The sequence below is a fragment of the Pleurodeles waltl genome, chromosome 2_1, assembly GCF_031143425.1.
Source record: "Pleurodeles waltl isolate 20211129_DDA chromosome 2_1, aPleWal1.hap1.20221129, whole genome shotgun sequence".
NCBI lineage: Eukaryota > Metazoa > Chordata > Amphibia > Caudata > Salamandridae > Pleurodeles > Pleurodeles waltl.
This window is the reverse complement of record NC_090438.1, coordinates 610915578-610928016: the sequence shown is the minus strand read 5'-3', so window position 1 is coordinate 610928016 and position 12439 is coordinate 610915578.

The following is a 12439-nucleotide window of genomic DNA, read 5'->3' as shown; positions in this document are numbered from 1 at the left end:
CAATACAGGGACACTGAGAGCAGGATATGCTGTGTGTACAATTACAGGTACCTTGGAAGCATCCTGGCTTCGAAGAGTATATTCTGCTCAGGTAGCAGAATTGGTCGCCCTTACTAGAGTGTGCCATGTTTCTGTTCAATAGGGGGTTACTATCTATATGGATAGCTAATATGGATTTGGAATAGTTCATGATTTTGGTCAATTGTGTCACAGCGAGGTTTCCTGACCTCCTCTGGTTCAGCAGTGAGAAATGGTGAGAGAATAAAAGAGCTCTTATATGCAATAAAATGGCCTGAAAAGACTGCTGTAGTGAAATGCAGTGCACTTCTGAAGTAGCAGGACTATGTGTGACTGGGAAATGGATATTTGTATATCGTTCAAGGACAAGTGGGAACTGTTAACTGAAGAAGACACAACATGTACGAGTTATGCATTAAAGGTAATTGACACCTTGGAAGAGTTAAAATATTTGCAGAATAGTGTTGACGAAAAGGAAAAACATTCATGGAGCAATTTGAAATGTGTTCAAAGACAAGTTGAATTGGGGGTTTCTGAGGATGGTCAATTGGTTTTGCCAAATAGTCTGTTGTCTCAAATGGCAAGGTACTATCATGGTCAGGCACATATTGGGAGGGATGCCATGGTTCGTCTGTTCAAAATTGATTGGTTCAACCCCAAGTTCAGACAAGTTGCTGAAGCAGTTTGCCATCGTTGTGTCATTTGCCCACAGTTGAAGGCGGGGAAAGGGACAGTGGATAACTTAAGCCACATTGGAAGAGCAGGAGGTCCATTCAGCAGAATGCAATTGGATTTTATTGAGATGCCTGTGTTTGGAGGCTTAAGATATGTGTTAGTGATTGTTTACATCTTTAGTCACTGGATTGAAGCGTACCCTACACGAAGAAAGAGCAGCCTCACTGTAGCAAAAACTGCTGCTTAGGGAACTGATACCGCGCTTCGGGTTTCCGATCTCTCTAGAATCAGATAGGGTAAGTCACTTCAATAAAGAAGGGATTACATTACTGTGTGCAGCATTGAACATTGAGCAGAAGTTGCATTGTAGTTACCGTCCCTAAAGCATCAGGACTAGTGGAGCAGATGAACGGTACCTTGAAGTCAAGGATTGCAAAGATGTGTGCGGCTACAAATTTGAAATGGCCTGATGCATTGCCTTTAGTGTTGATGTCAATGAAAAACACACCTGACAGGAAGACAGGAATGTCACCTCATGAGATCCTCATTGGCAGAGCAATGAGATTACCAGCGGTGCCAGCAAATGCACTTGTCAACATTACAGATGATATGGTGTTGGATTACTGCAAGGGTCTGGCTGATGTAGTCTGCTCATTTTCTCAGCAGGTGGAGGCCACCACACTGCCACCGATCCATGACCCAGGGCACAACCTGAGAGCTGGGGACTGGGTTGTCGTCCGAAAGCACGTAAGAAAGACGTGTTTGGAGCCTCGTTGGAAGGGACCATACCAGTGGTCTAATGACTACTACGGCTGTGAAGTTTGCTGGGATCCTGAACTGGATTCACGCAAGTCACATGAAGAAAGTGGCATGTCCACTGGATCATGAAGAAGCGTTGCTGAGAGTACTAACAACAGTGCAGCATGTCTCAGAGCCGGAAGCAAAGAGGAACTGAGACCGGATCTGAGCCTGTTGAGGACAGTTCAGTCACTCCTGTGAGAGACGAGGGTGGAGACCTCCATGAGAGTATCGGAGAGCCTATCTCAACTGAAGCCACAGGACAGCCCAGTCAGAGGAGGTCTTTCCCAGACGTAGACGATTTTGAGAGATGTACAGCGCAATGGCCAGACCCAGAAGGGGAAGGACTTGAGCTGGATCAAAGTCAAAGTGATCTGACTCCTCCTGAACTGGTTGCAGGTGCGTCCAGAGAAAACACCACAGAGCAGTAAAAGGGTTCAAGTTCAATCTTGAAATGAATACCTACAGACGGTCCACTGAAAGGAGATAAGTGGCCAAAAACACAAGTGGAGAAAAGTAAAGAGGTGGTTGTCGGACCAACAATTGAGAAAGAAGTAGACAATACAAGGAAAGATCTAAGTGAAGGAGAACTGAATGGTGATCGAAAATTGAAGAGAAAGAGACTAGCAAGTTGAAGATACGCAGGTCTTGAAAGGGCATATGCAACTACAAACGAATGGCAGCAAGAGTTTATGTCTTTTTGTTTTGATAGAGAAGTTCCAAGTCAATATTTTGAGGTGATGTGAAGAAGATTAATGAACTGAACTGTTGAAACAATCTGAGAGAAAATATTTTTGAGAAAGAGACTACTGAAAGTAACTGGAAAAGACATTGAAAACCTGATTTGACTTTATGAAATCTGATTTTGACAAAGCTGTTAACCAATTTTGACAAGGAAGAAGGGTTCCTGGAAGTGAAACTGAACTGCTTAAAGAAGAGTTGTCTGTTTTTGATTTTTGCTGCAAGTCTTCTAAATTCCTTCTGCTTTTTGACTCTTTACATATCATGGCTGACTTTAATAAACAGGATAGAGATGCTAGGCGCTGTAAATATATGAGCATTGGTTTGCCAATTATGTGTGAGATATTGTTTGTGGTGTTGATTATAGGTATGTCTGTTCTTGATGCAAAAGGAGCCAACCATACTTCTGCTTTTGAGATGACTACTGCACTAACGGCATTAGAGAATTTAAAGTTATTTGAGAAATATCTTCATGATTATACTAATGCGCAGGGAGAACTTTCCTCTAACATTTTTTATCGCTTATTGAGTATGTTGAAACAATGGATGCGAAGAAGTTTGTTTGTCCGCAGATACCTTCCTAAGTCGAGGAAGGAGTCACCTATCATAGTTTGCCTCTAACCTATGGGATAGGTTGTAGTCTGTTACTAACAATGTTTTATAACCGGGAGTATATGCAATACTTCGAATCATGATCTTGTGTCTTCGTTTGTTCCTATAATGATATATTTGAGTAAAATAGCTGAGAATTATGATATAGTATCAGTTAGAGGATTCTTTGAACCTTCATTGTCGTTTAGCACAGCATATGCGCATAAAAATAACCTGACATGCTTGCTTACACCTTTAAAGAAGAGCTTCTTAGGTCACACTGATGATAGGAGAAAGGCGTTAAAGGAGAAATTAGAAAAAGGCTTAGAGAAAAGAACTTACAAGAATGATTATGCTTACAATGCAATTAAAATGCAAGGGAAATTAGCTTTAGATGCACAACACGTAGGGAAGATTTATATATATAGGCCTACATCACGCACTGACACTTTATTTGTGGGTACGAGTGAATGCAGGCATGTGTTTTTGTTTCAGAGTAAATGGACATTTATGTTGAATGGGCTGGACCCTGCAATTCCAGGGATATACTAAATTTGTGGACTTAATGCTTATTACCGTCTTCAAAGAGGATGGTATGGGGCATGTCATTTGGGGATAGTTTTCCCAAAGATTTATCAGATGGAGGATTTGAAAAAGTTTCCAAAAGTGACTGAATTACATCATAATTGACAGAGGAGTGAGTCCGCTTCTGCGATAGTGGGATACATATTTGGTGCAGTGATTCCTTCAATGGGATACTGAATTAGCTGCAGATAGAACCATGCCTCTTCAAAATCGTCTTGCTTTAGACATTCTTTTAGCAAAGGATGGCGGAGTCTCTAAAATGATTAACTCTAGGCATTGTTGTTCATTTATACCTGATAATAGTAAAGAGATAAGAGACTTACTTACTAATCTGACTAATGCAAGTACTGACTTAAAGGAATTGAAAGAACCAGGTGTTTGGGAAAAGGTTGGCAAAGGGTTTGCTTCAGTGGGAAATTGTCTCAGCAACATTTGGAATGGGGTGCTATTGAAAATATTAGAGGGAATATTAATTGTCATGGTCTGTCTAATTGGTATCTGGGGATTATGTAAATTATGCAAAAGAATTAACTTGAACATGTCTAAGAATAATCAGAGGAGGGAAGAAAAGAAAAGGGAAACATTTTACAGGGAAAATTCAAGGGGTAGACAAAATTATGAAGAAATTGAATTGTAAATGTTTGTGGGTGTTAATTAGTGTGATGACACATTTAGTCATCAGAGGAGGGATTGCAGGTGCAGGTGTTTTAATTAAAATGTATTAATGAATGTTTATGTATTTTGAATAATGAGTTTATGTAGAAAATGAATAACGTAGAAAAATAATGCACACATTTGAAAATGTGCCCTCGAAGAATGGCCACCAGTGTTCACGAAATCTACTAATTAATGATTATTACTTATGAAATATTGAAAATGTACTAGATTAATGTCGTAATATATCATATTAAGGGTTATGAAGTATGCTCTAGCTTAAATAATTGTAGGCTTTAACTTAGCGAGTGTCTTGGCCTAGTCTTGCCAGGCCTCATGAGGAAACTGTGGCCCTCATTCTGACCTTGGCGGGCGGCGGAGGCCGCCCGCCAAAGTCCCGCCGTCAGGTTACCGTTCCGCGGTCGAAAGACCGCGGCGGTAATTCTGACTTTCCCGCTGGGCTGGCGGGCGGTCGCCTTCAGACCGCCAGCCAGCCCAGCGGGAAAGAGGCTTCCACGATGAAGCCGGCTCGGAATCGAGCCGGCGGAGTGGAAGCTGTGCGACGGGTGCAGTTGCACCCGTCGCGTATTTCACTGTCTGCGCAGCAGACAGTGAAATACATGTAGGGGCCCTCTTACGGGGGCCCCTGCAATGCCCATGCCAGTGGCATGGGCACTGCAGGGGCCCCCAGGGGCCCCGCGACCCCCCCCTACCGCCATCCGGATCTCGGCGGTCCGACCGCCGGGATCTGGATGGCGGTAGGGGGGGTCGGAATCCCCGCGGCGGTGCAGCAAGCTGCGCCGCCGCGGAGGATTCAATGGGGCCGCGGTGCACTGGCGGGACCCCGCCAGTGGTGCCGGTCCGACCGCGGCTTTACCGCCGCGGTCGGAATCCCCATTGGAGCACCGCCGGCCTGTCGGCGGTGCTCCCGCGGTCCTCCGCCCTGGCGGTCAAAGACCGCCAGGGTCAGAATGACCACCTGTATTTCTTAGCGTTTAATAAAATGCTGACCAAACAAATTAAACTGTGAAATGTTAAAAGTGCTTAACAGAAGCTTTTTGTGAGAACCAACTGCAAGGAGATGATGTTCCTGCTAGTGTAACAACTTACATGTAATGTGTGTAAGATATACTTTCCCAGGACGAGAACAATGAAGACACTGACTGGTGCTGAAGATGTAACAATATTGTTACCTGATGAGCCAGATGATGAGGACATCGTAAAGTGAACCAATCAACTGCATCTGAATAGAGAAATATTAGAATTCATAGAGTTGGTATAGAAATATTATTGGAGAAAGTATAAAAGTAAGATTAACTGACCAATAGGGAATTAGGGGATAGTTTAAGTGACTTTGATATAGCAACGCAACAGAGGAGAATTATTCAGATTTAGCCAGGAGATCTAGAGTGACTGAGAGAAGAAGAGACTTTAGGAGAGATTAGAGATTCATTCCGACATTGGGCTAATATTTTCTGACTGAGAGCCTGATGCTTGCTGATCGATTGATGACCTGAGGACGAAGACTGATTCTGCTTTGCTGACCCATACCGAGGATAGGTAGATATAATGAAACGTGACTGTTTTGCATTTTATGCCTTTTCTTTCTGGGTACCAACTGCGCTGTTTTGACAGATCCATAGTTAAATGTTTTTCCAAATTCGTGTTTCTAAATTGTTTCGCGTGAAGCCCAACATGCTGTTGCTAATCTGACGTTAGTTAACGGCCCTCACAAAGGACTGACAATTACAGGCACTAATGATTGATAAATTACCTTGCTAAGTTTCATGTATGCTATATCTTTGTCGCAGCTAACACTTCTGTTGATTTGCACTGTAGCTTTAGAATGTGTTGTGGTTCAAGCTTTGATTAGATTGCGTTTCTTGCGCTGCTTTGGACAACCCGTGTTGTTTTTATATGTGTTTCATTTGGTTTTGAGATTAATCTACATTACTTTAGCATTGTTAATATCAGGGAAATAAACTTACTAAACTTTAATTAAAGGTGTGGTTATTCATGGCTGATAGGTCATGGTGCGTGACATTTACTGACTCCATTGATTATTGATTGTATTGATTACTAATGATTGTTGATTATCGTGTATTGATTATGTTCTGGAGCTATGGTAAGAACTTCTTAATTACGAGTCAAAAGGTTCATCGACCTATTTGCGTCTCTATTGTAAGTTTACTTATTAAGGTCTAATGCGCTAAAAGTTGTCATGGGTGTAGCTTGGCCAGTAAGGTTGGGTGGGTTTGAGCTTCAGATTTTCTGAAAATCAGGCTGGCATTTAGGCCCTCATTACAACCCTGGCAGTCAGTGTTAAAGCGGCGTAATACCGCCAACAGACAGCCACTTTAACACACCGACTGCCACGGCGGTAGAAACAAACACCACAGCGGTAACCGCCAACAGACAGGCAGAAGACAATGAACCACCAACTGTATTACAAGACACCAATCCGCCAGCTTTTCTTGGGCGGTACCAACGCCAACAAAAGCACGGCGGAAGCAGTACTTGGAACGGAAACCACTCACTTCTCGACACCCAATGAGGAACCAGGACGCCATGGAGTCCGAACTACAGGTGTTACCAATGTTGGTTTACCTCCTCTTCTACCAGGAACATCAAAGACGCCGACGACAACCACGGTGAGTACTGCATCTAGCACACAGGGGAGGGGAAGGAAAAAGAGAGTGGCACACACATGCAACACGCAACACCCCCACCCTCACCCCTAACACCATACACACAAATATATGCATCAACACTAAATATACACCCCGTAACCCGCTGGAAGAACGCAAGGACCAAGTGAAATGATTGTAACGAGTGTAATCATCGAAATCCAGATAGGCCCACAGGTCTGTAAAAGATCAATATATACAAATATGTACAGCAACTACACAAGTCCGGATAGTGTTCCATTAATTGTCCGTGGACCAGTGGTCCCAAAATGCATGGGCGAAGCCCACACATGATACCTTTCTCAAAACGGAGAGGACCCTGCAGGGGCATCAGGTCGAAAAAAAACAGGCACCTCAGGGGGAAGGGGATGATGGGACGACGCCACTGCTCCACGAGGGGGCTCCATGCCCACTGCTTGCTCCTGGGGACCACAATGCCACAGTCTCACAAGTCTCTCAAGTGGTTGGTTTGCCCACTGATTGGTACTGGGGAGTGCAAAACCACAGTCTCACAAGTCCCTCAAGTGGGTGGTTTGCCCACTGATTGGTCCTGGGGAGGGCAAAGCCACAGTCTCACAAGTCTCTCAAGTGGGTGGTTTGCCCACTGATTGGTCCTGGGGAGTGCAAAGCCACAGTCTCATAAGTCTCTCAAGTGGGTGGTTTGCCCACTGATTGGTCCTGGGGAGTGCAAAGCCACAGTCTCTCTAGTGGATGGTTTTCTCCACTGGTTCTGGAGGGGGCTTAGTGCCCAGAGTGCTTCATCCTGCCAAGGACTGGGGTAGTGGACTGGGGTAGTGGATGCTCTTCTCCACTGGTTCTGGAGGGGGCTTGGTGCCCAGAGTGCTTCATCTTGCCAAGGACTGGGGTAGCGGATGCTCTTCTCCACTGGTTCTGGAGGGGGCTTGGTGCCCGGAGTGCTTCATCCTGCCAAGGACTGGGGAGGCGGATGCTCTTCTCCACTGGTTCTGGAGGGGGCTTGGTGCCTAGAGTGCTTCATCCTGCCAAGGACTCGGTTAGTGGATGCTCTTCTCCACTGGTTCTGGAGGGGGCTTGGTTTCCAGAGTGCTGCACATGGTGTGTGGCAGTTCCCATTCCCTCACCTGGGTGTCAGAGCCACAAGATTTTCTGGGAACAGGTAGCATGATACTCCATAGAGGCAGAGACACACTCCACCCTGCGGCGAGTTTGCCTGCCAACTGCTGGTACTGTCAGTGCTGGTTGTGGTGCCTCATGTAGTCTGTGCAGGGTCCAGGACGTCTCATGCAGCCTCGGACGACTGCCCACTGGGGATGATGTTCATGTCGGCTGTGGTGGCACTGTCTGAGCACGTCGTGGGGCCGGTGGCGGTGGTTGCTGCGGTGTCTGCGGCGGAGATGCTTCTGGTGGTGCATGTGTCAGCACCTGGGGAGGGAGATAGCAGGACATCTCCTGCAGCCTCGGACGGCTGCCCACTGGGGATGATGCTGGGGACTGTAGCAGAGGCAGCAAACGTGCAGGTGGCAGTGCAGGTGGCCGTGTAAGTGGTGCTGCAGGTGGCGGTGCATCGTGTGGCGCAGGTGGAGGTGGCGGTGGTTGCGGCGGTGGCCACCGTCGTACACGCTGCTGTTCTGTCTTGCAGAAGGGTTGACACCAGTCCCTCACCCGGAGGCTCCGTGCCCTGAGCCGACTTCCCTTTAGCCTTGTGTCCCTTCCCCACCTTGGAAGTCGCTACTGGGACCTTGGCACTGTCCTCTTTTGTCTTGGGGGAGGCCTTGCTGCGTGGTTGGTGCAGCTTTTCCCTATGGCATGTGGGCCCCTTTTTCACATTGGCAGGTGGCGGAATAGGGTGATCCTTGGCCTCACTAGGTGGCACACTGGCAGCCCTGATGGGTGCCGCCCGCGATGTTACTGGACTTGCAGGGACCACAGTGCTTGAGGATTTCGTGGCGGCTGAGGTGCTGGGCTGGGATCTGGACATCCTGGCCCTAGGGGAAGGACGGGGGGAAGGTCTAGGGAAGAGGTCAATGTTAGCCAGGAAACATTTTTTAGACACAATGGGACGGGAAGATGGAGGGGCTTGGGAGTGGAGGAACAGGTAGTGGTTCTAGGAGGTGTACGTCTGCTGAGTTTGGGTGAGGGTGTATGGGCTGGAGGCTGTTGTGAGGTGGATGGCTGTTGAGTGGGTGGGTGTGTGCCTGCGTTTGTGTAGTTTGGGAGGAGGGCTCATAGACACACTGGGACAGGACACAGGGGACGTGTGAATGGTAGTGAGGGTGGTGAGTGCACGTGAGCGGTGTGTGGTAATGGGTGTGCTGGTGATGGAGGTAGTGGCTGAAGTTGTAGTGCATGCAGGTGTGAGTGGAGACGAGACAGGGAGGAAGGAGGAGGACATGGAGGAGGGGGACACAGTGGAGGCAGTGGATGTTGGTATGGCTGCATGGGTATGATGCTTGTGTGAGTGCCTGTGGGATGTGTGGTGCTTATGTTTGCCTGAGCCACCCTTGTGTGATGAGGTGTGTGCATGCTGGTCTGATGGTGTGCTTGGGATAGGCTGAGGTACAGGGGATTGGGTCTGGGTGGAGAAAGTTAGAGGGGGGAGGCTGAAAACAGGGACAATGGCTGCCATCAGTGCAGAGGCCAGAGCCTGAAATGCTCTCTGTTGGGCTGCCTGGCCAGAATGAATGCCCTCCAGGTATGCATTTGTTTGTTGCAAATGCCTCTCGACACCCTGGATGGCATTCACAATGGTAGATTGCCCAACGGTGAGGGATCTCAGGAGGTCAATAGCCTCCTCACTGAGGGCTGCAGGGCTGACTGGGGCAGGGCCTGAGGTGCCTGGGGCGAAGGAGATGCCCACCCTTCTGGGTGAGCGGCCACGGGACACATGCTGAGGGGCTGCTGGGAGGGCGGTGCTGGTAGGGGGGGTGGCGGCTGTACCTGTTGATGCGGGGGGCACAGAGGGGCCCGCCACTGCAAGGGAGCTCCCATCAGAGGAGGAGTCGCTGTCGCTGCTGTCACCTCCTGTCTCCGCTGTGGAGCTCCCCTCGCCCTCCGTCCCACTGGTGGCTTCAGACTCCGTTGTCTCGCCCTCCAGGGCCAAGTGGGATGCAGCTCCCTCCTGCTCCAGTGCCACTGCTCCTCCGCCTGATGATGCTATTGCACATAAGAACAGGGAGACCACAAAAAGAGGGGGGAGAGACAGAAGAAAGACATGTTCATTGCATGCAATACCACTACCGTTGGCGGACACTACAGACACAGCAGCCCTCTGCACTACGCCATGCACTTATAGTTCCTAGATTATTCACAGGGCCATGGGGTACAAAGCATATGCCCGATTGCTGCACACATGGAAGTCACAGGAGCCTGATTAGGTGTAGATGGCTCTTGGCACTGGTGGGGTTGGGGTGCCACATAGCCTGCCTCACAAAGGGACCTTGTCTACAAAGCTTGCCCTGGCCTAGGGTAACCCACTGACCACCTCCCCCACCCAGACACCTCGTAATGCACGCAGAGTCAGATGGATGTGACTGTACTCACCCCCTTGTGGCTGCTGTGATGCCCTCAAGTGCCCATCTAACTCTGGATACGCCACCGCCAGGATCCGGAACATCAGGGGGGTCATGGTGCGACGGGCACCCTTCCAACATTGGAAGGCAATCCCCAGCTGGGCCTCCGCCGTCTTCTTGCTCCAGCCTCCTCTCATCTTTTACAGCAGTGGGTGCTCCGTCTGTGGTGGACCCCCAGGGTCTGGACATCTTTGGCGATGGTAAGCCAAATATCCTTCTTCTGGTGGGCGCTGACCTACAGGAATAGTACAGGGGAAAAGGAAAAACTTTAATCGTCCGCACCGTCACAGTCATTGGCCCATGTTCCCACCCTTGCCCTGACGCACATACACTCACCGTCCGCTCATGCAGGGCTCAGTCCCCCCCATGTATCTTCCATCCACACCACTCCAAACAGGCATTGCCCATTCAGAATGCTTACAGTGTACTCACCTGTTTGTCTGGAGGACCGTAGAGTAGCATGTACTGGGGGAGGACCCCATCCACTGACTTCTCCAACTCCTCTGAAGTAAAGGCAGGGGCCCTTTCCCCAGACACATGAGCCATCGTCGCTTCCAGACGGAGGTCACAGCAGCACTTGCAATGTAGGTCCTCTCCTGTTGAAGGTCAGGTAGCAAGTGAGTGTAAAGATAGAAAATGACGGTCACGTCCGTGGCGGTGCGTACCGTCATCGCCGGCGTACATCTTCATTGGCTCCTGGGACCCATAGGGTCCAATGTTAACCAATGCAGGGTTGCGCTGCGGTCTTCGACCGCCTACCGCGATGGTGTAGAACGCCAGCGCAGTTACCTCATATCCCCTTGTCCCACCTTACAGGTCAGGCAGCCGCCATTTCAGGGGGCCACCTGGCATAATTAATAACTGCGTCACACCTATCTAGGCCTTGCATACACACAGTAACAGGCACATTGTGGATTAACAAATGTGTGCAAATGACATTTTGTAATACCTCAGTGTTGGCTGACTCTCTGATCGCTGTTCTCGTCCATAGGGCACGTCCGCTGGGCCAGGTGATGAGATGGTGGCATCCTCCGGTGTACAGACCGCTGGTGGACCTGTCGACAATGGAAGAGAGACACATAATAGTCACCTACAGACTTCATCGTGCCACAATCCATGAACTGTGTGCCCATTTGGAGCCGGACCTGATAGGAGCTATCCGCCATCCCACAGGAATCCCCCCTCTAGTGCAGGTCCTGTCAGTACTCCATTTCCTGGCCAGTGGTTCCTTTAAAAAAGAGTGGCCATGGCATCAGGGATGTCACAGCCAATGTCCTCCAACTTGTTGTCCAGAGTGTTGTCTGCCCTGTTGAAACACATGCGCAGCTACATCGTTTTCCCTCAGGTGGAGGATTTGCCCACAGTGAAAGGTGACTTCTATGCCCTGGGACATATCCCCAACAACATTGGCACCATTGATGGTACACATGTGGCATTTGTCCCACCATGCAGGAATGAACAGGTGTACAGAAACCGCAAAAGCTACCATTCCATGAATGTGCAGATGGTGTGTTTGGCAGACCAGTACATCTCCCATGTGAATGCCAAGTATCCTGGCTATGTGCATGACGCTTACATTTTGAGGAATAGCAGCATCCCTTATGTGATGGGGCAACTCCAGAGGCATAGGTGAGAACAAGGACCCTATACCCTGTAAATAGTTGTCTAGGTCTGGGGTTGTCCCTACTGGTTAGTATGTGTCTAACAGTTGTCCCTCGACATTTGCAGGTGACTCTGGGTACCCCAACCTGTCATGGCTACCGATCCCAGTGAGAAATCCCAGGACAAGGGCAGAGGAACGCTACAACGAGGCACATGGGCGAAGTAGGAGGGTGATCGAACTGACCTTCGGCCTCCTGAAGGCCAGGTTCCGGTGCCTCCATTTAACAGGTGGTTCTCTCTACTACTCACCAAAGAAGGTGTGCCAGATCATCGTGGCCTGCTGTATGCTGCACAACCTGGCTTTTCGACGACAGGTGCCTTTTCTGCAGGAGGATGGTCCAGATGGAGGTCTTGTGGCAGCTGGGGAGCCTGTGGACAGTGAAGAAGAGGAGGCAGAAGAAGAGGATATCGACAACAGAAACAACGTTATCCAGCAATACTTCCAGTGAGACACAGGTAAGAAGATTTCACTGCCTCACA